The 26,067-nt window shown below is 38.5% G+C and overlaps 1 protein-coding gene across 1 annotated transcript in view; it reads left to right on the forward strand.

Annotated features, from left to right (window-relative positions):
- The window catches only part of BANK1 (B cell scaffold protein with ankyrin repeats 1), a 160,858-nt gene that overhangs the window by 80,718 nt on the left and 54,073 nt on the right, over positions 1-26,067 (forward strand). The window lies entirely within an intron of this gene.

Genomic DNA, 26,067 nt, shown 5'->3' on the forward strand with positions numbered 1-26,067 from the left:
AAAATGCAGAGCTCGTGGGATACTGTGAAATAAAAACATCCATTCCACATTCCCAAGGGCATAAATGAACAAAACGTTACCTTCATAAGAGCTGAAGTTTTAACTACCTACCATAGTAGAGGTGAAAAAAATAGAAATTTGGGACAGAAGTTACAGGGATTTGCACTTACTTCGAACTGAGAATTTGGTTTTAGGGAATCTCTTCCAATCTGGCTCTTTCCACCAGCAACTGAAGATCACTGGGGGTGAAAACAGACATTGCACAAGGTATGGTGATCTGTGTAGAGATGGAGAAGCTAAAAATGATCACTAAAGTGTCTGGAGTTCTGAGGTACTGTGAGCATCAAACTAAGTTATACTGCATGGCACCATGTTCTTATAAGCACATGGTCAAAATTTAGTGCTTGTGGCTTCTGTAGCATGACCACTAGCAAAAATAAATGCTGCTATATCAAGCAAACTAGAAGGATTTAGCAGGATTCCAAGAATTTTAAAATACTAATATCCTTTTGAGAAGCTTGTGTTAAATGAAAGGGATCATAAGCAGCCTTATTGCTGTTGCCTAAGAAGTCCGTGAGGAAGGCTAGCTATGGATTCATGATCTGAACACCATACGTGGCAGTCTGGTTATAAAGGAAAAATTAAAAAGTATGTATTGGATTTGGGGAAAGTGAACTTTATGATCTGCTGCAAAAAGGGCTATGGAGGGTTTGCAGATATTAATGATGACAATAGTACAAAGCAACAAAGGTTGCCAATTATTACAATAATAAGTAGTTTTTCTGCTATATACGTGGGATTTCTTCTCTTTAACTGGGTGAGACAGGAAACTTTTATACTGTTTTGGGTCAATACATTATAAAGGATACAAAAGAATATGAATGCATTTAAGAGCAGAAGAATCTAGGGCAGGGGAGGCAGAGATTATTTTTTTTTATACTTGCATTGAATGAGCCATATGATTGGAGACACAGCTAAGACTTTTCATATATGTTAAAAATATAGGCCAAGTCAAGTGAAAGAAATAATTGTTGATAGTTTATGAAGAATTAGTTCCCTAGAGAAAAGTAGACATAGGTTTGTTTATATTGCCAGGGGCAGGGGGAATTGTGTATTCTATATTTTTATTCTCATTTCCTTAAGAGAGTTTCAAAAGATCTTTCAGTAGCTCTCACAGCAAATGTAGATAAACTAGTGATTGGATATATCAGATCTTGATTTTGCTGGATAATGCTGTACTTCACCTAATAATATATGAAAATTGACCATATTTATGTGGGCAAGAGTGAAAGGCTTTGCAATTAGATTCACATTTAAAAATCTGAGTGCTGCTATTCAATATGTTCATTCTTACAAGGCCAGTGAAAAATTAGATTAAAAAGTAGCTATATGCTAACAGACTGTAGAATTATACTTGGATCTGTATTAAATCCTGTAAATTGGCAGAATAATGCAAATGAATCATGGATTGTCATCTTCTGTAACCAAAAAGGTTGTGCTTCTGGTAGCAGAAGACAGTTGCTGTAAATGTGAAGGGCTACAGCAACAGTCAGAACTCAGCCTAGTTTTGTGATCTAGCAGATCTCTATGCAAGACTGTATTTAGAGTGGTCTCAGTGATGGCAGATGTCAGTTTTTTCACAAAAAATAGTGGACTATTTTGCAGACTAAGAGGAGATTACCATAAAAAGCTGAGGCATCAAAATTGCAGGATCTAACCTACCTAGAAGAAAGAAATGGGTTGTTGCTACCTGACAGTGGTGATGTTTACATATTTTAGAAGAATTGGAAATCTACCCACATTTACAAGGAATCACGTGGAGTATTTGAATGCTGCTACTTTGTTTAGTTACTAAATTGTAATAATTTTAATTGCCAAAAACCCTAGCTTCATGATACTCATTTCAAACATTTTCCCTGATATTTTGTGAGACTTGAATTCATCATAGCCTCAGTAAGTTTGTGAGTCATTTTTGATATTCAGAATTGTAATTTGACCTTTCTTTTGGATTTCTCTAGTTACAGATATTTCCATTTCTAATATTTAATAGTTGGAAACTTTGTATTCATTATAATTCAGTTAGCAGTGAAATGTTAATTGAATACTACTGGTTTGTTTAGATAATAGCTCTAGATTAATTTGCAGATTTTTCTGATTGGAGGAAGTTTTGTGTTAGATTGGTACACAAATTATTATAATGGTCTTATAACTGTTATTGATTCTATTAGTACTGCACCAAATTCATAACATGCTTGTATATGGGATAAGAATGTGGTTAAGAATTGTTCCTGAGTCATTTGGGGAGTAAATGCTTCTATGGTTACTGAATTCTTAAATTTTTGGTCTTGGCATTGAGAGGAAATGTATATGAACATCCCTATCTCTAAATCAGTGTCAATAGTGCGATTTAACAAAATTATTCTAGTCTTTACCTTATAATATTTACAGTTCTCTGTTCTTAGTGAAACATTTCGTAATTTCAAAGATGTTCTTGATTATATCCTTCAGCTGTTGCTTTACACATATCGGTGTAGCTTGATGTAAAAGTACATGGTGATATTTCCTAGAGATTAGACACATGAAACGTCATGCATTAAAATGTGATATTATGAATAACAACTAGAATTACCTCACATTACAAAAATCTGCCAGTATTTGTCATCCTATATATCAACGGTTAATTACCAAACCGTACACTAAACTTTTGTTTCAGCTCTCACATGTTTTAAGCATTGCATGCTCAGAGTATGCTAACTTTTTTCAAGATTTAAAGCTTGGAGTTCATTTGATAAATACACATTTTACACAGATTAGACACCCTCTGCTGCCATAACCTTGAATGATCTGCAAAGATGACTAGAGATCTAAGTTCAGAAATCCCGATAAAATTATTGCCCTGACCCGTTAAGCTCATATTGTGCATCTGGATGCAGAAGAGGGATAGAGACAAATTGAGTTCACAGACTTTACATGTGTTATTCCACATTTTAGCTGTCTGTAGCTACCAAGAGGAGTGAATGTCAGAGCAGTGCCTATGAAACCATTTATTTTTGAGAAACGGACCTACGGAATCTCAGCCTTCCTGGTATTTGCAAGCTTCTGAGTCTAGATCTGGGTTTCTGTTACTCCCATCACAGCTAATCTCTGAAACAGGCCAGAGTTTGCATGAGTGTAACATGCCTGACCCAATTAAAACCCAGATTCCATTTGTGATTTTGATCTATTTCTAATTATAATCACATTTTTTGATATGGTGCTGATTAGGGATGAGGTGCAATTTCATTACAGGTTTTTCCCATTAACACTAGGATTGTGGATATTTTAACACCCTAAATAAGGAACTTATTCTACCCAAAACCCAATACCAGCAATACTCAAAATCTTGATAGTGATGTGCAACTTTTGAGTAGTGTTTGCAGGAACACAAAACTGTGTGTCTTTTTTGTGATGGTGAATCCTTGTTCCCTCGTTCAGGCTGTACATGATGGTTAGGCGTTATTGCTAAGTAAGGCTGGTTAGTCTGAGATTGAAGAGGCCTAAATTTTATTCCTAGAGAAGCTTTAGGTTCTGGGAGAGGCCTTTAATAAATATAATTCTCGGTAAAATATTTTGTTGCGATCCCAGTTACATCCATGTGAAAAAGCTAAGATTTTTCCTCAGACTGGTGCTTGAAGCTACTCATTTTATCTTTATGAGTTCTTTTATTCTGTCTTTTTACTATTACTTTATCTCTATACACAGGAAGCTAGTAAAAAAAAAAAAATGTAAACGTGTCAGGAGTCTTTAAACCAACCTCTGTCTGGTCTTAATCTTGCACTGTGCTTTGCACTCTGGCACTTGTAGACTTAATTGAGCTTTGAGAATACTCAGCAAGTGGAGTATTAGGCCCCTGAAGCATCATAGGTTCTGTGGATGCCACTAGGCCTTTGGAAAGGAGAAAATGTCCTTCAGAAAAGTTCTTCAGTCCTTCTTCAAGAAAAGCTTCTTTTCCTAAGCTTTTTGTACAAAAAGGACTGAAGTAAGGAGAAGAATGAAATGGAAGCAAAGCAATATTTAGGTGAGAGTCCTAACAGTATTTGCAAAGCATAGGGCAGTGTTGAGCAGAAGGCAGAACGTAGATATGACTCTAATGTATGGGCTAAGCACAGATCAACAGGAGGAGGAGGAGAAATCAGTGCAGAAATCTAACAATTATTTCTAAGATACCAATCAGTTCTGCTGCACAGAAGTTATATATGTTACATACATAAAATTTAGATTGGTAATCTGATCATTTTGTTTATTTTGTTTTCTCCACACTAAAATTTGTGATACGTTGTCATGAAGTTGCTGATGTTATAGAAACGGATTTGTGGGCATCTGTGAGAGGCGACTTGTAACTCCTGTCTGAGTGGGATATGACAGCATCTACCCAATTCTTTACAGTTTTGGCAAGTGACAGTGCTACGACTTGCCCATGACATGAGTTTATGTCCTTTGGGCTGAGTGAGTAGATGATTCTGTCCCTGGGAACTTGGTAGATAAAGAATGGAATCCCCAGTTGAATATAAAGTTATGAAAGTTAACTCTGATTATTGTTTTTTGTTAGACCTGGTTGCTGTTTTCACTGCCAACCATTTATTTGATTTTTTTTTTAAATATGTATTCAGTTTATCAATTTATTCACAGCTACTGCATTTTGTTATGACTGTTACATAGTTCTAAGCCCTCTGTAAACATGTCGTAGTTTAGGTGCTTTCACTGTCATTTCACATTGTCACTTCTTACCTCAGTCAAAATTATGTTCTTTTTTCTATTGAATGGAGAAGTGCAACACTAATTAAGAAAAGGATGAATGTCATTGGGGCTGTCAGGTTTTACTTTCTACACAGAAATAGTAGGAAGGTGTCTTCTAGAGTTAGATAAAGGTAAAGGGAGTAGAAGTCAGGAAATTTTGTTGTGTATATATATGTGGGGTTTTTATGTATGTGAGCTTTTTGTTTAGTGCTGCTTAAATTATGTATGCTAATAAAATTACAGTGCTTGTATAAGATGCTTTTGTATTAATTATGTATAATGTGGATATGTTAAGAAGGTGTGAGGCTGTTTTAGTCTAGTGTCAATTTTCTCTGACCTAGTAGAGCACTGACTGTTGGGCTTGGAACATGATAGAGCTGCTCTTCAGCCCCTTGTGTTCTTATTCCACACAGAGGAATATTTCATACCTTTACATCAGAAGAGTCTCTTATTTTGAGGTGTGGGTCTCTGACCTCTCTCTCTCTTCCCCATTGTAACTCCACTTGCTGCCTTCAGTGGGGTTTGCGGTATACGTAAATGATGATACCCTTGGACAGTACCCCTGAAGTAGCTTATAGGTCTGGAAAAAAGGCAGCAAATCTGCCCTTTTGAAATTACAGGTTACCCTGTCCAGTGCTGCTTGTGTTGCTTATCAACATACCAAAAGAAGAAATAGCTAGAGCAGAGGTTTGAGCATAGCTTTGCCTGGCATTTTCAGTGATAACAAGCAGCAGTGATCTGCTACAACATGAACAGCTATATATTTGTCTGTTTTCTACACTTTGAGGAATATTAAGGCAGCCAGGCTTTTGATGTTCAGATCACAAACAGGGACTTGATAGTTTTTTGAACACGGGAAACTTGACCTAGGCAGTTATCTGATTGGAGGGTGTTGCAGGTTGGAGCATTATTTCTGAAGAGGAGAAGGAATTTGCTTGTATGTCTATATGCCATGTCTGTTTGTCTTTGGAGAGAAAAGCAGATAGTGCTCTGGGAAGATAATGCAGCTAGCCTAGAAAAAAGGGAGAAGTGGGTATCCCGAGGTTAATAGCGGTGGACACAGAAGGATAAGAGTATTTTGTAGCAGTTTTATATGCCAGTGTGGGAGTTAAAAATTTTGCAAATGTATGCATTCTCCAAGCGAATGAATATGTTCTACAAGAAAATGACTAGAAAGATTAACCAGCTTCATAAAAAGAGAGACATGACTGCTAAATTCAGTATTTAAATTCAAGTATAACTTGTTTTCCTGTGAATTCATGCAAAAAGTAGCCCCTTTGCCTGAGATTTTTGTTCCTTGTATACAGACTTGCACTTCTTTGATCATACTGGTCTTCTGAGTGAAATAGATTATGCTCTAGGTAGCTGTTCAGTACAGTAGATGTTCCACATACAGACTTTGCCACTAAACTTCGTATCTTCAAATCCTGACTTAGCTGAATAAACATTGTATCCTCATCAAATGATATCAGCCGCGTTGTAGCTGGCAGTGCAAGGTATTCCTGAGTGTATACTCTGTATGTGTTCTCTAAAACAGTTGAGCACTTACATGACAAAACAGAAAATTAATTCTAAGTATTATAGATAAGTCTGCAATAGTAAAAGCTGGCAGACAGGAGGACATTATTTGACAATCAGTATTTTTTAAGTGCTTCCAAATGTTAGTCTCACTGTAAGTCTACTAGTAGACTGAAGATAAACAGCTAGAGATGAATACAGCTAAAAGTGCTTATGTAAACCTCTGTTTGCAAATCAAATGTATTATAAAAGAATACAAGTGCAGGTGGGCTCAGAAAGGTGGAATGTTTCAAACTGCTATGTAGGAAGAACTGCAGAAGTAAAAACTATTTTTACAGAAGTAAAATTTATTTTGAAACTTAGGAAAAGTCTAGGTAAACCTCTCACTTGCTTAGTATGTTTTGCCTGGTGCGATTTCTCTTTGTGCTTTTCCCTCACACAAAGTCTGTGGACATCTAAGTGAGTTAAGGACCTATAGAATGAGATGCTACTGTGTATTACAGTGATAGCTTGAAAACATTTTATGGATTATGTTCTTAAGTGTAGAGTCCCAAAATTCACAGCCATATTAAGGGAACAGAGTAACTCCAGTGACAACTGAGATGTTATCCGTTTGTTTATATTTACATGATTCATCATATATTCTGTAATTTGCCAAGTCTTTATCTAACAGCAAAGAATAGCTAGAGTTAGATGATGAAAAACAGCAATCTATTTAAAAAAAAAAAAAAAAAAAGGCACGACAAAATATCAGAAGGAAGCTCTTCTTCAGAACAAAATTAGTCCTGGAAGCTATATTTGACATCCAGTGGAAACAGCATGACAAGGCTCCTGCTTGATTTTTGTGCTACCATGACCAATAAAATGTAGTCAATAAAGAAGGTAGTGAAAGGTTTGTGCTTTTTTTGGCTTCTGAGTCATGTCCAAAATCGGTTTGTGCATGTTATCTCGCCTCTCATTTTCATAAGGAACTGTAGGCTGTTCTTCAAAAAACTGGGGGAAGTGGCCGGTGCGTTATGCTATGTGTGCAGCGAGATTGCAAGGTTTTTTGAGAAGCCAGACTGCATATGAGGAGCTTGAGGACAGGTTACATATCTGCTATCACTCTCCAATCTCCATGCCTCAAAAGAGTTGTGTAAGAGGGAAAAATCAAGGCAAAGGAAAGGAGCTGCTTTCCCTGTACTTTATCTGTCTTGCCCCTCCTTTTTTTCCTTTTCTGGGTGATTTTGAAGGATCCAGAGAGCAGCAGATTGTGCTAGTCTAGGAATAGTCTATTTCTGTGTGTGCAGTTCCCAAAACTTGCAGTATTACCAAGATGTTTTGATCGGGGCTTTCTAAATGGTGTTTACTGTAGCTGATGATTCATTCACAGCTGTTTCAGTAACTGTTACTGTATCATTTATACATTTCATACAAAACAGACAAATTAAGTTTGGCAGGGACTCATGCAGTAGGAGCTGAAGATTTCAAACTGATGCAGGAGTCCTGTCTCTTTGGTGAAACCATCCAATAAGGAAGGCATTTTGACTTTAAGGACTAGTTTTGGTTTTCATTTCTGATATTGTGGATCTGCCATGTCTCCTACGAATGGAGCAATGGAGGGAGGAGTCTCCCTGTCCTTTGCCTGCTTGAGTGTGAGGGGAGAAATGGTTTGCTGTTGATCTATGCACAGTTGTCCTACCCAGGTTCCCTCATGTTGTAGTGCACACTCAGAACCTCCTTGTTTTGGTATCACGGGAAAAGGCCAGCATATAAACATTGAGAGAAATTTGAGGATGCCTGCAGGTAGGCCAGTGGAATTTTTACCATCCTTTTTTGACACTGATAAATTGTACAACTCAAATTGTGATTTATACTGCAACAGTTCAAAAAAACTCAGATTGGTACACAGATGTTTACTGAGGATTTCAGAATAATAACATAGAATTTGTTAGTATCAGAATTGCTGTGGCTTGTGCAGAAGGCTCTTTCTTGATCCATTTTTACATGCTAGTATGTGTATTTTTAATCCAGTTTAGAGACCAGTGCCTGTCTGAACTTGCTAATCTGATGTCTGCTAATCCATATTTGGGATCTGGGATTCCCCACTCTGTTCTGGGTTACCCATTCCACAGACAGAGATGAGTCATACTTCCCTTGTGAGTCTATTAAGACTCTTTTGGAACTGGAATTGGAAATCACACAGGAGGTTCTGTAGAGTCGTATGATAAGAAAAGCGCATACTGGTTGTCTTTAATTCAGTTGCTTGGGGAAAAAGCAGCGGCACTTAATGGTTCAGAATTGAAGAGGCTGAAAGAAAAGGAAGCCTTGACAAATGTGATTTTTAAATGCAAATCATTATTTTTTTTAACCTAACTGTAAGAATTACGAGGGTTTAGTTCTTAATCCATACTAGTTTTAGGTAATATAGCACCATATTATGCCCAATCATTGGTAATATCCTCTAACATTAGTGATGGTGATAATGTGTTATCCTTCTGATTTATTGTTCATCAAATTAATCCCCTGGATATTTCTTTTAATTTCATTTGCCTTACCTCTGGAGTTAGTCTGTCTTTAGCCCATTGTATGCAGGAGATCCACACACCTTTTAGCAATTTTTACAGATTTCTCAGTAAAAGAGAATTATTTTTTGCTTTTCCAGTAAGGCCTGTGTATTAGTAGATAACTTCCTCTTTATAAGATACTTTTTAAGGGAGCTGAAATGTTAGACATACAAACCTTCTACAGATATATACTAGGAAGCATAAAAGCTAAAAATAAGTATTCACAAAACATTTGACTGTGGTTCTTTATGAAGTGGTTTGTTTTCTCCTTTATTTTTCTTTATGTGAGTGTTCTAGAAAGTGCTTAAACATCAGAAATACCTAGAACATGATGCAAGCAGAGTAAGACTTTCACAGAGTGAAATATCCCATTATGGAATCATCAGCATTACTTGTTATGGCACCTTCAAGGGAAATTTTAGTAGTGACTGTCATTTATATCCATATGAGAGATTACCACCAAGGCAAATATGACTAGCCAGTAATGTCTTCTTTGTAAAGCCCTCATCTCCCTTTCTACTGTACAATAATATTTAACAAAATAGCCTTTCTCTGAATACTTTAATACTTGCTAGTTGAGATAGATGACTGCCAGGCCTTGAATATTTGTTTATTTTAAATTTTGCGTATCTACTTATTTGTCTTAACCTTTGAACAAAACAGTGCAGGGCTTCAATAAAACAAATGCGAAGATGAAGAGGAATGTATAACGAATAGACAAGCTATCAGAGAACTCGAGGGTGTTCAAATTTTAAAGCTGTTTAGCATTTTTTTAATACTCCTAATGATTAGAGCATAGTTTCTTCTTTACAGTTCTGTGCATGCTTATACATGCCTGAAATGCTGTGTTAGCTGTGATATTAGAGGTGCTATGTTGGACCTTGTTCTCACCAACAAGGAGGGCTCGTGGGGAGTGTGACACTCAATGGCAGCCTTGGCTGCAGTGACCATGAAATGGTGGAGTTCAAGAACCTTAGGGCAGCAAGGAGGGCGCACAGCAAGCTCGCTGTCCTGGACTTGAGGGGAGCAGACTTCAGCCTCTTCAGGGATCTGCTTGGCAGAGTACCATGGGATAAAGCCCTGGAGGGAAGAGGGGCCCAAGAAAGCTCAGGGTTACCTCCTCCAAGCTCAGGAGTGATGCATCCCAGCAAAGAGGAGGTCCAGTAAGACCTCCAGGAGGTCTGCATGGATGAACAAGGAGCTTCTGGACAAGTTCAAACACAAAAAGGAAGCCTACAGAGGGTGGAAGCAAGGACAGGTAGCCTGGAAGGAATACAGAGAAACTGTCTGAGGAGCCAGGGATCAGATTAGGAAGGAGAAAGCCCTGACAGAGTTACATCTGACCAGGGACATCAAGGGCAACAAGAAAACCTTCTATAGGTACGTCAGTGATGAAAGGAAGACTAGGGAAAATGTGGGCCCTCTCTGGAAGGAAACAGGAGACCTGGTTACCTGGGATCTGGAGAAAGCTGAGGCATTCATTGTCTTTTTTGCCTCAGTCTTCACCAGCAAGTGCTCCAGCCACACCACCCAATTCATAGAAGGTAAAGGTGGGGACTGGGAGAATGAAGAACCGCCCACTGTAGGAGAAGATCAGGTTAGAGACCATCTAAGGAACCTGAAGGTGCACAAGTCCATGGGATCTGATGAGATGCATCCACGGGTCCTGAGGGAACTGGCAGATGAAGTGGCTAAGCCACTATCTGTCATATTTGGGAAGTTGTGGTAGTCCAGTGAAGTTCCCGATGACTGGAAAAGGGAAACATAACCCCCATTTTTAAAAAGGGAAGAAAGGAAGACCCAGGGAACTACAGGCCAGTCAGTTTCATCTCTGTGCCTGGCAAGATCATGGAGTGGATCTTCCTGGAAACTATGCTAAGGCACATGGAAAATAAGGAGGTGATTGGTGACAGCCAACATGACCTGACTAAGGGCAAATCTGGTGGCCTTCTACAATGGGTTTACAGCGTTGGTAGATAAGGAAAGAGCAACTGATGTCATCTACGTGGACTTCTGCAAAGCTTTTGATACTGTCCTGCATGACATCCTTGTCTCTAAATTGGAGAGATGTACAATGGAAGTACCACATGGTGGATAAGGAATTGGCTGGATGGTCGCACTCGAATAGTTGCGGTCAATGCCTCAATGTCCAAGTGGAGACCAGTAACAAGTAGCATTCCTTGGGTCGGTGTTGGGACTGGCGCTGTTTAACATCTTTGTTGGTGACATGGACAGTGGGATTGAGTGCATCCTCAGCAAGTTTGCTAACAACACCAAGCTGTGTAGCGTGATCGACACGCTGGAGGGAAGGATGCCATCCAGAGGGACCTGGACAGGCTTGAGAGGTGGGTCTGTGCAAACCTCATGAAGTTCAACAAGGCCAAGTGCAAGGTCCTGCATGTGGGTCAGGGCAATCCCAAGCACAAATACAGGCTGGGCAAAGAGTGGATTGAGAGCAGCCCGGTGGAGAAGGACTTGGGGTATTAGTGGATGGAAAACTGACTGTGAGCCAGCAATGTGTGCTCACAGCCCAGAAAGCCAACTGTGTCCTGGGCTGCATCAAGAGAAGTGTGGCCAGCAGGTCAAGAGAGGGGATTCTCCCCCTTCACTCTTGTGAGACCCCACCTGCAGTACTGTGTCCAGCTCTGGGGCCCCCAACATATGAAGGACATCGACCTGCTTGAGTGGGTCCAGAGGAGGCCACAAAGATGATCAGGGGGCTGGAGCACCTCCCCTGTGAGGACAGGCTGAGAGAGTTGGGATTGTTCAGCCTGGAGAAGGGAAGGCTCCAGGGGGACCTTATAGCAGCCTTCCAGTACTTCAGGGGGGCTACAGGAAAGATGGGTAGGGACTCTTCATCAGAGACCATAGTGATTTAATGAGGGGTAATGGTTTTAAACTGAAAGAGGGTAGATTTAGATTAGACATAAGGAAGAAATTCTTCACTGTGAGGGTGGTGAGGCACTGGACCAGGTTGCCCAGAGAAGCTGTGGCTGCCCCCTCCCTGTAAGTGTTCAAGGCCAGGTTGGACGGGGCTTTGAGCAACCTGGTCTAGTGGAAGGTGTCCCTGCCCATGGCAGGGGGGTTGGAACTAGATAACGTTTAAGGTCCCTTCGAACCCAAACCGTTCTATGATTTTGAAGATGGCTTCAGCTAAAAATATTTGATGCTGACTGTCAAAATACTGCTGAGGAACAGAGTCTGATTTCACAGTCTTGATGATGTTTTCTAAGCAGATGTTTTCAGTTTTTATAATACTATTGATCTTAGTTTTAGAAACACAGTCTGAACTGGTGCAAATATGTTCAGATGGCATATGTATGTGGGAAGTAGTTTTGTCAGAATGTCTCAAGCATGATTGTTCTAGAGATGCATATGACAGCAGGTCACTATTTAGCCATCAGTATTCATGGCTGAAGTATATTTTAAAGCATAGATTTAATTTGACTTGACATGTGGCAGAAGACATCTGTCATCTGCTGTTTTTATCACTTCCCCCTACTTGTATATTTTTAAAATAATAGAAAAATAGTGGAAAATATATATTAAAATTTTTATGACAAGAAAATGTTGTCATTTTACCTTTTAGCCTTAGTGCTGATTTCACAGAACTCTAGTTGTAAGCCATTTTAATTTTTTCATTTTTATTTTATTTTTATAACTTCTTGAAAAGAATTGTCTCCTTTTTGCAGCTCAAGCGTTGATTAATTTGATCCTAATTTGTGGAACTAATGCCAGTAATGCAGTTCTTTTCTTTTCCATCAGACAGGCTAAAAGATTACCATTTTCTGCACCCTTTTTTTATTGTTCTAGTAAAGCAGTGCAGTTATTACATTTCTCCTATTTTTAGAAGTAAAAGATTGCATAGAAATTTTCATCATTAGCTGAAGTTATTTTTCATTTGGAGATGAGGAAGTTCCTGACCTGGGTCAGAAGTTATCTGAATAATAAGATAGTTTCCTTTAACCTCTGCAGAAGTTGCAGTACGAAAAATTTTTTTTCATAATTCTAATACATATATAACACAGTACTGAAGTGCAGATAGAATCTTATTCTCTTTATTCATGTCTCATCTCATTAAACTGGGTCCTGTTCATACACGTATATCTCTGGATTTATCATAAATATTCTGTATACATGGCTGAGGAGGTAGTCTTGTGTCATGTTTGCTCTGTATTTGTTACAGTACTTCTGTATATAGCATACAGTTGGAGAGAGCCCCAAGTTGTACACCACTTTACATCCACTTTCTGCTACAAGAATACCAAAAGATAAGACTAGAGAGTCTGTTTCCTGGGAGGCGGGGGGGGAGTTTGCCCTGGCGGCGTTAGACCCAGGAGCTCTTTAGAGACTATAGGGAAGAGAGGTTAGGTATCCTCCAATGTTTGGAACTGGATACTATTTAGGTTCAGAGCTGTGCATTAATTGGGTTACAGAGCAGTTCTCTTGAGCCTCCATGAAAACACTAAGGCAGAGGTTTACATGTTCCCTCTGGCCATGGACTTGTTGGCTACTCGGTCTAGAGCATGCATTGAGTTTTTCTTCAGGAGCATGCAGGTGATAATTACATTTTACATATGCCGATTCTTTCTGGGAAACACTAATGCAACCATCAGGGAACCATATGCAATGTACTGTAGGAAAGGAGGAGACTGTTTCCCCCCACCTCCTGCCCCACCCCCAGTGGGTATGAGTCCAAGACAACATCCAGTTAAAGCAGTAACTTCATGGTTTACATTGTAGAGGGTTTTATTGGTATGACTGTACAGCCTGAGTTCACATTTGAAGGTCAGAAGAGATAGAGTTCATTATATAAGTAGCCTGCATTGTTTATATATCTTGCATTACTGCTGCTGTGCTGACCTTTCAGCTCTGGAACTGATATGGCCCCCAGGGTTTAAGGCAATATACTTTCTCCAAATGCAATTGTGTCTTACAAAACTATTTGCGCTAAGACAGTGCTTCCTGTAGAGCCAGTGGGTAGAAGGGGAAGATCAAGGTGATGTGAATGGGTGATTAGATTGCTGAAAGGACCACTGTCAAAGGTATTGGAAAAGTGGGTTTAATATGATATTGTAAAAGTGCAACTTAACAAAGTTCAGTGGCAAGGTTCACTCTATTACTGTACAGCACAATCATTTGAACAGTGATTCAAAACTACCAGAGCACAAATCAAAGTTACCATACTACAAGGTTATGTGCGGTATCGGTTGCTTACCAAAGATAAGCCGTTGATATAAGGTCTTTCTACCTCAAGCAGCAACCTTGACAGGTGTCCCAGCTCAGGGGAAGATCTCCGCCACGCAGCCACACTGCCTAGCAGGGACACCTCAAAAAAGGCTCACTTAGGCTGTCGTATTTATGGAATAAAGTGGTTGGCTCATAGTGAAATTACATGTGATGGGAAAGGTGTGCATGAGACTCCTTGTACCCACAACTTTCTTTGCTCCTTGATAAATGAGTCTTGGAAAAGTCACCCACTATTCATGCGTTAATGGCATGATTGGTGTTCCAAGCTCGTATGCATCAATGCTCACTGTGTCATTCTGCTCCTTTGTGGCTCAGGCCTTTACCTCCTCTGGAGCCTGTACCAAACTACTGCTAGTTTGGTTAAGGGATCAAATGCATTTGTCGCACAAGGTTTTAGGGAACTATGTATTTATTCCCCTTCTCTCCTGAGTCCCATAGAGGACTGAGTAGGTCCCAGCTGTGGCAGAAAGGAAATCCTCTAAAATTAGAAGACACAGAAGACAAAGGGTGGGCAGAAATAAACATTGTAGCTGCTTTGGATATTTTCAGATTTCATTCCTTGTGCAGGAAGTTTCTCCTTCACTTTTGAGTTTGTAGGTGGAGAAGGAACAGATGATGGACAGCAGCAGCAGCTCAAATCTCTGTACTAGCTAAGTCGTACAGCACAGTGCTGGGCACTCATCATCAGTGTTGACAGCAGCAGAGTTGGGGGTGGACAAATGATTACTAGAATAGCATGTGTATCACCAGGAGGATGTAGTCCACCAAATGTGGGAGCTATTCCTGCTTTTTGAGACGCTAACCAACTCCTTACTTTTAATAGAGATTGGCTGTGCATTACCCAAGGGGTTAAGCTGTCCTGTGTTCAAGCCACCCTTTTACGCATTGTAGGAGAGTAATATCTGTGTTGCAAGGTATTTAATTTCCTTGCCTAATTAAACTAGAAGGAAAATCAGTGCTGTTGTACAAACAGTAAATTCCTCAGTGATTTATTTCATGTTAAGTAGATTTGTGTAGAAATTCTTCTTTGTGGTATGGAAACTAAATGGTTCCTATCTGCAGTGCCATCTGTCTAGATTAGCCATTCAGACCTAGCCCATGTCAGCAAAGACTGAAAGGTGACGGCTAAAATTTAACTTAACTCAGTATTCTCCAAAAGTAAAGCAAAGAATATCACTACTGCAGTTAGTTGATGTCTTTGTTGAACATCTCGATGGAAAGGCCAAAGCATGTTCTCTTGGATGATGGACTTCCAAGCCAGAGTTTATAGGCAGAGCAGGGTGGGAAATCTGTACAGTTTCCCTCTCCTAGCTAAACAAACAAATAAATCAGCCTTCAACTGACAGTTTACCATCTTTATGAGTAACGCACTGGATGTTTATTAAATGTAAAAAGAATAAAGTCCACAACTTTCATCTGGAAAACATCAGAATACTTGAATAGATTACAAGCAAAGCTACATTGGGATGCCGTAATTAATTCTTATAAGAATGTATAGAGCAGATTTTCAGAATATTAATTGCCTAGTAACTTGAATAAAGGAAAAAATGCAGTCATATTGCAGAATTGTAGGGAAAAACAAGAGGCAGCACTGAGCTGAAGAAATAACCCTGTATGGACTCATGGCTTTAAGAGCAGAGAAATGTTTTTCATTTGTGACAGCATGTTAACAGTTTGGTATCATTTTATTGAGGTTGTTACTGTCCAGTCCATGATATATGGCAGAAGAAAAGGGCTTTCCTCCTGTTTTGATTTTCTTGACTGGAAATTTCTGTACTCGTCTGGGGCCTTTATTTACATGAGGATGGTCCACAGTTGCACACTCACTTCTGCTTATAAATGTTTTGGGAGTATATTAAAGAAGTAGTAATGAATACAGGTGCATAAGATTTAGCTTCAGATGGGTTTATGTTTACTAAACAAAAACAGAAAACAAAAGTTTAATGCAGTTCATGGGTGGGTGGAAGCAACAGGGAAGGTTTTGATACCTACATTGTTTTAAATGTGCCAGAAGAGGGAGACTGTGATGTATCCGAACACAGCAGTATTGATAATGAGCCAATGATGTAAAAGGAGATGGTGTCAAAATGTGAACTGACTACCATGCTCAGAGGAGTGTGCTACTCCTTGAAGACCATAATTAGATGATTCCAGTACAGAGTGTGATACTGTTTGGGCAGATGGTCCCCATGAATTATTCCAATAAGGACTCAGTACAAAACTTCATTAGAAGGGTCCTTCCCTGAAAACCCCATAGGTGCCAAGTGAAGCAACTGCAACCTGAAAGGCACTTCTGTGCTTTTCTGTTCCCATTCATCTCTAGACAGAGGTGATTAGATGAACTAGTTCCAGTCGACATTGATGTAGTTGTTCAGAGTTTACTTGGTGTTGCAAAGCAATTGAATGAAGAGACTCACATTGCCTTCATCTACTAGATTAAGAAAAAAGAACATTGAACTGCAGTCTGTCAAAGACTAGCAGACTTGGAAGAATTTAAAGCATCAGTTGACAAATGGGGTAAGGGAACAAAATCTGAGACCACAGTTTGTTTAAAAACTGTTGGTTTTGACTATTGGGGTGAATGCAGTTTGCTAGAGTTATCTTTTCTCTTCCAGAATCCCCCAGAACTACTGCTGCTTGACAAAATGACAATGATGTGATGATTCCAGCATTTTATTGTGTCTGGCAAACCTTATATCAGTTATACAATGTGCTTTAACATACTGAAAGTAATGGTCTTCAGATCAGGAGGGCATGAGTCAGATTTCAGGATGATACATTTCACTTAGATACCATTGGGATTTAAATGTCAGACTTGTCTTTAATTTTCTCTTCCATATATTTGGAAGACTTTTGGGCATTGATTTTTTTTTTTTTTTTTAATGCACAAGCACTAAACAATAAGCTGGCTGCAAGAAACTGACTCTTCCTATTGTTTTTGTTCACTGACCACCAAACTCTCAGTATGTCATAGTTCTATGTACAGGTTAGGGTTTGATTACATTGATTTAATTTTTTCAGATTTCCATTCTGTCTTCAGTCTGTATTGTTTACATCAGCTGAACTGGCAAACTGCTAACAGTAAAAATATTAAGTGGACTGTGTGAACAAATCTCTAGCAATCCCAGTGGATCCCAATACTGGCATTTTACTCTTATCTCACAGGTAACATGGGAAAAGAAGAAAAAGTAAAAAGAATAGAAAGTTCTGATCATTGGTTAATAAAAATTATATATTGCTAACAGTAAAGTTTAGTGTGCAGAAAAGTGTAGATTTGGCTTTTGAGCTTGGACCTTTGCTCCCCTGCATCCTCTTTCTTTGTCTAGGATGATAATTACCAGTGTGCTAGGTCAGAACAAGGTATGTATTGTAAAAAGAAAAAGATGTATGAATATGCATAATATGAGTTCACCATTTGTCACCTGTCTGCTCACTCATTCATTTTGGGGTTTTTTTAGATTTCTTCTGTGACCTATGTTCTAAAATGTAAAATGAAGCATATCCAGTTATGATTAAACAAATTAATCATAACTTTAGAATTTAACCATTCACAGAACACATACAATCTTTTCTTATAATCTGTGTCAAGGGCTCATTCAAGAACATCCTAGAGACCACACATCCATTTGACTGAATTTCTTAATATTTGTAGATAATTCCTTTGGCCTGTATACGGTAGGTAGCAGTACAGGATCTGTGAATGGAAGGAGTGCATTTCCTACTAGATTTGTATTTTGAATACCATGTTGTGATTTTTATTTTTGTTTATCATCCTTTGAAAGCTGTGTTTGCTGAGTGTTGATGTGGCAGGCAAGTATTTTTGACAAGCAATCTGAATCTCCTACACCTCTCTAGGAGGAGAATAAGTGATAACTTTTTGATATTTTTCCATTGATAAACTGCATTCTTTAAGTTTTTACCTCTGCATGTTATTGAGGAGGGATACTTTTTTCTATGTGTAAAGTCTGTAGAATTTTGTTGAAGGCTGTGTGGAAAGCAACCTGATGTGAAACCCATGTGTATGTCATTGACAGAGTCCTCTCTTTGCTCCGCTTAGCGTAAACTGGTAGTATCTCTACTACTGTTAATTTAATTGCATTGTTATAAGCCCTTGAGCTACCAAAACTTTTTAGGTGAGACTTATTTGAAAGATGTAAACAAGATTTAGGCATTCAACATTTTTCTTCCCCATAAGCACCAAATAAGCTTAGTTTTCGGTCAAGCTAGTTTCCTGTGTCAGGTGCTTATGGATTGTAGCTGTGTGGCTTACTTGGAATCTGAAAGACGAAAGAATAAAGTCTTGAGAGGTTCAAACAAGTGCTTCTAATGACATGTTCCAAAGAGTATGTATTGTGCAAAAATAGCAAGCTTGCAGATCACAGGGAAAATAGTATCTATAGATGGATTTTTCTCAGAACACTTTTGTGTGATTATTATGTAGAAAAACAAATGCTTCTCTGGTGTTATATAATCTTTAAAAATGTACTTTTAAACAAAATTAATCTTGCATGTTTTACACTTAGTGGCAAGCAGTTCTGTTGTACAATGCTTACGAGAAAAGCAAGTCCATCTTGTATTCATATCACAAGAACAAGTTAAAAATGATAGACCATCTTTAGGACTTGTTTAATGAAGCTATACATTAGAGAAACAATGCTGACCTATCAAAAAAGTTAGAACTGCATCCTCCTTTTTAATATACCTGAAGTCTCAGTGTTGTGAAATAATTTCTTCCACAGTGTACAGAGTGATAGTTTGCCATGTTGAAGTAAATCCTAAAAGCCAGGCCTAAAGAAGGAGTCACTGTTTTGACATGTCTCTTTCTGCCTAGCTGCTTGGAAGGGTGCTGCAGTGCACGTAACCAGTTGTGACAGGAAAGCTAATGTGTCATGCATTATTTGCCGTGATAGTGTGATAAGTGTTTTCTCCTTTTGTAAAATGCAAAGCTGGAGAAACATGGAAAATGTCCTGCTACTAAAACCACTTTTACATGTGGAGAAAACTGCTTCTCACGTTGTTATTGTCTAATACCACCACATTTAAGACATCAGTTTAGAGAAAAAAATTCAAACAACGGAGCTAATCAATAGCTCAGGTACTTGCAAACGTAGCACAGCAAAACATATAGTGCAAGTTGGGTGTAATCACAATACTGTAATGTGTAGGAGTCTGGGCCGCGCTGGGAGAAAGTTAGTGCAGGCAGAAGAATGCAAGGACGAAGACAAGGCCAGCAAAATAAGGCTGGCAAAAACACACAAGACAGCAGATAAGTGAGAAACACCTGTGGTCAGCAAAAGCACACAAGTCTGAGCAAAACAGGGTACGAGATAAGGGAGTTTTGGCAAGTTTTGGGCTTTACGTGCTAATTGCAATTAACCAATGCAAATGCTTGTAAGAGGCGCGTGAACAGCGCGTGTAGATGACCTGTAGCCTATTAGAAGATAGATGAGTGCGTGTACGGAACTTAGTAGAGTATAAATGTAACCAGAAAAGGAATAGAAAAAAACTAAAAAACAATAATATATAATAAAAATATGGACGACCTGATCATCACATTGGTGTTGCGTCGTTTCTGTTCCCGCACGGAGAAATAAGGACCCTGGCTAATGGTGACTCCAACAGTAATGTGGTACCTGGGAATATGTATTTTGGGAATCTTATGGCATTCACCTGAAAATACATAATAGATTTAAGCCACTTTTATTGTTGTATTATGTATATTTCTTAAGGCCCTTCTGGATGTTCAGTACAAAATTTTTTTTGTCTGGTCATTTGCAGTTGCTTACACTGGTTATTTGCAATAGTTTTGGTAATCCCCAGTAAATGCATAAAAGTAATCTTTTCCGTATGAGTTTTGCCATAACTATAAAAGCAACCCTGGGCTTAGGTTTATCGCTTCATTTCCAATTCACTATGACGAATGGTGTCATAGTATTTAGTGGAAAGGAATTTAAGTACTGTTACCTTTTTAAAGATGTTTGCTTTCTGCAGATTTTGAGAGCAGAGATGACAAGTGTGGAGGAGAGACCCTTGAGACTGTGCTTCGAGGAGGAAAGCGGCCCATGTGAGCTCATGCCCTGTTACTCAGCACTCTCACGAGTTTGTTCCGTGCTAGTGAGAAGAAACCTTTGCTTGCAGGTTGGCTGTACTAGATAACAGAAAGTTCACTCCTCATTCTGGCTTTCTGTTTCCTGTAATGTGTGTCCAGTTCTGGGGGAGCTCATCTTGCAGACTTAGTATTGGTGTGATAAACAATACCTTTAGGAGCAGAGACTACAATTAAATCCATTTCCATTACTATGATACAGGTAGTCATATACAATAAACAGATCGCATGCCTTAGCTGAAATCAAAGTGCACACACATACAAAAAAGCAGTACTTCCTGCTTCTCTCATTTCCTAGTAAATATAATCTCCAATTAATGAAAGTTAAAATCAAGTGTATTTACTGTAAGGTTACTAGAGAAAGCAGAATATGAAATCCTTTAAAAAGGAACTATACCGAAATATAACGTTTTGCTAAGACAACATTTTTTTTTTCCTCTCCTTTGTGACCTGTGCAGGAAAGTACATTCTAGTTTATACTCATTTATTGCTATCTTGCTACAGTCATTTCCTTAGAAATACTAAGACACTATTATTTGTATGTGGTTCATTATTTAAGTTTATTTCAAACAGAGTCCTTTGATCTTTAGACATTTCATTTGCTTTCAACAAAGTGGCTCAAATGAGGTGCAGCTTCAAAATCTAAATAGCTTTTAATCACCATAATTTCACTAAGTTGATATCAGATCAAGTCTGCAATTGTAATGCTTCTGAAGTGATCTCCCATGTGACCCATTTGACTAAAATAAAAAAATAGAGAAAAGTCAAATATTGACATTTCCAGGCCAAAGATTAATTCAGATGGCCAAATCTGTCAGGTGGTGTGATCACTGTGACTGCTTATGTTGTCAGCCTGAAATGGTATTTCTACCCTTAGTCTGTTTAGTCTATCAGAAAATTTTGAAACAACTGGAAAGCTTTAAATATTCCACTCCCAATTCTTACACAGTGTTGCGGTTTGAACCCAAAGCCCGAGGAAAGTTAACTCTATCCTGGCCGAAACCAGGACACACAGTTACTTTTTGGATTTGATAGCCTGGGAAATAGTGCAATGGGAAAGGTTAATAGACCGTAATGTGTAATGATTTGGAATTAACATTCAGAATCATCACCACTTTCATGCCATACAGTTAAGAGATTATTTTTTTTTCCTTACACCCTTCTCCTGAAAATACACTCCAATCTAATTAGTGGAAAGCTTGTTCTTTTAATTGAAAGAACAAAGGTAGTTGTCAAAGATTAAAACTAATAACAGCATTTCTATTTTAAATGGGGACTGGCTCTGAAAGCCCACTTACTGTTCCCACTCTTCACAATACTTGTCCTCGCCTCCCTTCTTATACAATGAGCTCAGAAATCAACATATTAGAGTGTTTGACTTCATTGAAGGATGCCAAAGGCTCAGGCTTCTGATTTTCTGGATTCAGGGAGCTCCTAGCCATGAAATCTGTTTGCTGATTGTTCTGCCCTCCTGGGCCAAAATGTAATAAATGTATTCTCACTGAGTGTGATTTTTGCAACAAAATGCTAAATTAATGCAGTGCTCTATTCTAGTGAAGTAATACTTAATGTCATTTTGTGTACTTCAGGAGAAAAATGAATTGGGAACATGCTAGCACCAAAACACAGCTGCATTGCCCACAGTGTTTTTTAATAATGGAACACACTGGCATTGTCTAAGGGTCACAGCAGGACTGTGGCAGGTATTTGATGAGGCTGGTATCAGAAAGTGTGGACAGTGCTATGAGAAAATGAAAACATGACTGCCTGCTTTCACTGAGCTCATTTGCAACCTTTTGACTGTCAGGCATGTTTTAATGTCTTGTTCTCAAAACTTTGATTTGACTCAGGAAACAGTTGGGTACCTTAATGATTCATAGCTTTCTATGATATTTGGAACAAGATAAATTGTGTCTGTTTAAATGAAGTTATGGCACCTTGCTTACCAGCAGCTCTAAAAGTATTTGTTCCTGCAAAATGATGAGCCCTGATTCAGCAGAGGGCTCTGTCCTGAGTTCATTGCAGCACTGACTGCTGAAATTGAACACAAAGCATGCAAAACTTATAAACTCATGTCTAGCTGAATGCAGTAGATTTGCAAAAGCATCTATGACTCTAAAAATGATGAGCTATTTTGATGGGACTTGGATATCTAAGTGCTTTAGGTGATAGCTTTTTAAAAACTTACCCCAGTTTCATCACTCTAGCTGATCTGTAACCTTTGTATTCTTTTTAACTGGTAGACTGACGATAAAAGTGAAATCCAAATTAATTGGGTGTTTTGCCTTAAAAGTAACTCCTGAATTTTCATAGCAAAATTTAGAGAAGTCCATTGATTCTTACACACAACGATGGTGATTGTGGTGGTGATATTTCTGATTTATTTAACTGTAATTTATGGAGAAAATCAGGTCTAGAGAGTTTGCTACATTTTCTGGACTTCTGAAGGTGAGGAAGCAGAAGGTGATACAGCATGACAGCTCAGTGATGTGAATTGTTAGGAACTGGTGTTGATTTCATTACAACTCCTTGGTCTGCAGTGGAATTGCTCCTGACTTATACTGTGTATAAATCCACTGAGAATTAGGCTGAAAGAACATAGACAAGGTAAAGCCACAAATTTTGTTTGATAACATAAGCAAGTGCAGTCTAACACGGTGTTTGTAGAGAAACATTGAAGTGATTATTTGAGCCCTATGAGTAGTGCCAGGAGCTTTACAAAGACTTCTCTTGCTTGAAACCCCAATTTCACTACTGCCATGGAAATACTAAGATACAGATTCCAAGTAGGGACTGAGAGAGCAAAGCAACCAAAATAATTCTCTGTTTGGTTTGTTTTGTCCCACATCACCGTATTAAAATAAGTAGTAGCGTTCTCTAAGGAGCATGTGACATAATGTGATAGATTTAATGGTGTGTATAATAAGAAAATTTTCAGTTAGGTGAATTTTAGTGACCAAAGACTGTCATGTTGACAAAAGTTATTCCATGATTTTATGACTGGTAGAAAATGTAGCTTTATAATCCTAGTCTCAGGAAAATATTTTATTAAATCTTTTGAACAACAATTTTTAGTGTAGATAGAACTGAAGAATGTTGTTTGCATTTTTATATTTTATAATTCAGAAACAGCTAGGAGGATTTTTATTACACTTTTTTGAAGCACAGAAGAATAAAATACAGTTCTGTCAAGAATTTGACAATTCTGTCAAGAAGAGGTTTTAGCAGTAGTAGTACTTCTACAGATCTTTGATTTGCTTGATGCAATTTACTTTGTAAAGGAGCAGCTCTCAGGGCAGGATATTTGTGTCAGCTAAAGAGCAGATAGTTTATTTTGGAAAAGAAGATACTATTACATGAGCACTGAGCCAGATCTTTTAATTAATTTTTAATCACAGTAAAAATAGTGAGTATAGGTAAAATTAGGATTCCTTTATCAGTCTTGGGCCAAGACTGATGCAGTTGTATCAGAATATATGCTTGTGGAAGAACTTGCTTTACATAAGTAGTGTTCTTCAGCAGTACTTCAGTAGGTGGGGAATAGAAGAGGGGAGGGATAGACACATCTTTAAGGGCAGGGAGTGGGGAGGTAGGCATCCCTCCGTGAGCATCTCTTCTGGTGCAAGTGCTAGGAAGCTCTGGATGAAACTGGTAAGAGCTGAGTTGAAAGACAGTTTATTTTTCACAGAGCAGGCAATATACTCCTGAAAATCATTGCCACGGGGTGCTGTGAATGCTCAGAGTTTAAAAGTGTGTCCCTTGGGTCAAGGGAAGATTGGGTTAGTACTTGGAAGAGAAAATTATGGTGGGTTACTAAGTAGAGGGAAACAATATTTGGCTCGGGAAATCTCTTGAGCTGAAAATAGTTGATATGGAGAGCATCGAAGGTGTTTTGCTCTATGTCTACTGTTGGGACTGGGTTGACCCAGTATATTAATTTTTATTTTCTAATTGAATTAAATGTTGCAAGGCAGTTTGCCCTGGGATTCCAGAGGAGTTGGTAAGTAGCAATAGTGGCTAATGTGGTAATACTTTCTGATAGAGCAGTGCATGGGGGCCACATCAGGCTGTTACAGAAAGGACATCCAACTGGAACCAATATCAAACCCTTTCTAACATTGGCCCTTGGCTGACTTGTTGAATGGAAAAGGGAAGTGGATTCAGACTCACTGATGTTCTTTGTTCACTAATGTTCTTTGTTTCATGTGCTCTGATAGCAGAATTTGCCTGTCTAGTTTTACCTTCATAAAGGTGATCACACAATCCCCAAACTAAATAAAAGCAAAGACAATTAACAGCATTTAAATCTCAAAGAGAAGAGCAGAATTATGCCTCCCTTCGTAAGATACCATTTCAGTATTTACAGCAGTATTCTTTGTCAGTCATCCAGAGATGAGTGCTAGTTGTGGACTTTCATAAACTACTATGTTTATAGTCTCCCATGGTTAAAGTTTCTTCCTGTTTTAGTCAGGTGGCTATGTAAATTCTGTAACTGGGCCAATTTGCTGTGTATTTTAAGATCTGTGACACTTCCTATTTGCATACATACCAGAGCAGGAAGTGAAAGATAACTTTATAGGCAGTCAATTTTTTGCTCAAGAAATTCTGTTACAAAGTTCCACTCACAGCATTTTCTTCCAAAAGACATAGTTTATTACGTACTACCATTATTGTGATTATAACTTTGCCATTATTTCTTCTTGTCTGCTATTTTTTATGGAACTGTCAGACCCCCAGATTAGAAAAGCCTGTTTTGGCAAGAATCCTCCTATTAATCTTCTTTTGCTACTTGTTGTATTGTTTCTGCTAATTTATTGTGGAATTTACTGTTTGAGATCAGAAAACTTAATTTAAGCTGGCATCTTTTAGTATATGTCTTTCTTCCTAAGTTTATATTAAAAACTTATTCCCTCCTTAAGGAAATGTGTGCATAAAATCATAAACATGAAAGCAATTAAAATAATTGTAGAAGTCGTCATTATCAGTAGATGACACAAGCTCTGTGCTTTTGCAGTACTTGTACAGAATTCCATTTTGGGTCTCATTGTGTAAAGGCAGAGATTTGCATTTTAATGGGGAAAGCATGAAACACAGGCCCTGCAACTGTTGGATTGTTTTTTTAACAAAGGGGCACTGTTCAGAGTGTAGAGTGTTTTGTTTTAAACAGTTGGTGGTAAAGTAGTGCAGGGCAGGTCTACACTTTCTATCACTGCAAAATAGGATATGTGGGTATATGTGTGCTTGATACATACGTGCGCCTCTTAAGTTCTACTGTTATCTTCAACTGTTTGCATTAGCAAAGCTGTACTGCACTATGGTGTGTTGAATAGAAATTGCTTCAATCCATGTGAGAAGTGGAAAACTCGGCTTCCATTGCACATCAAAGTGGACATAGAGGCAGCTGGAGTATTCTGCAGATAGGCACCCCAGGAGGTACAATTTCATCTCTTTCAACCTCAAAATGGGAGAATGGCTTTTCATTCCCACTTCTTAACAGTCCCTAAAGTCTTCCCTGTAGGCTTCAGTCTTTGATGTCTGTCTACCCTTATCTGGATTTTACTCTTCATACTGTAATGTTTTTAGGGAAATGAAGCAGTTCCATTTTAGGGAAATGAGACAAACCTCATCCTACATTTGCATGGCTTTGGGAATGCTATGTTAGTCTTCCACTTCTGGTCACCAGCTGGACAGGGAAAGCATGGTTGGCTGTGTGTTTTGGACTATGCTGCATATAAGCCTCCAGTGAGCTGATTTAGACGTTTCTGTGCAGGAGTAATACTCCTGTATGTATCTGTGGTTGCTTCACATTGATTTTGAAGTTCCAAGTGGCCTTGATTTTAGACAAAGCAAGAGCATGGTAGTGTCTGCTTT

Source organism: Strix aluco, chromosome 4 (assembly GCF_031877795.1).
Source record: "Strix aluco isolate bStrAlu1 chromosome 4, bStrAlu1.hap1, whole genome shotgun sequence".
NCBI lineage: Eukaryota > Metazoa > Chordata > Aves > Strigiformes > Strigidae > Strix > Strix aluco.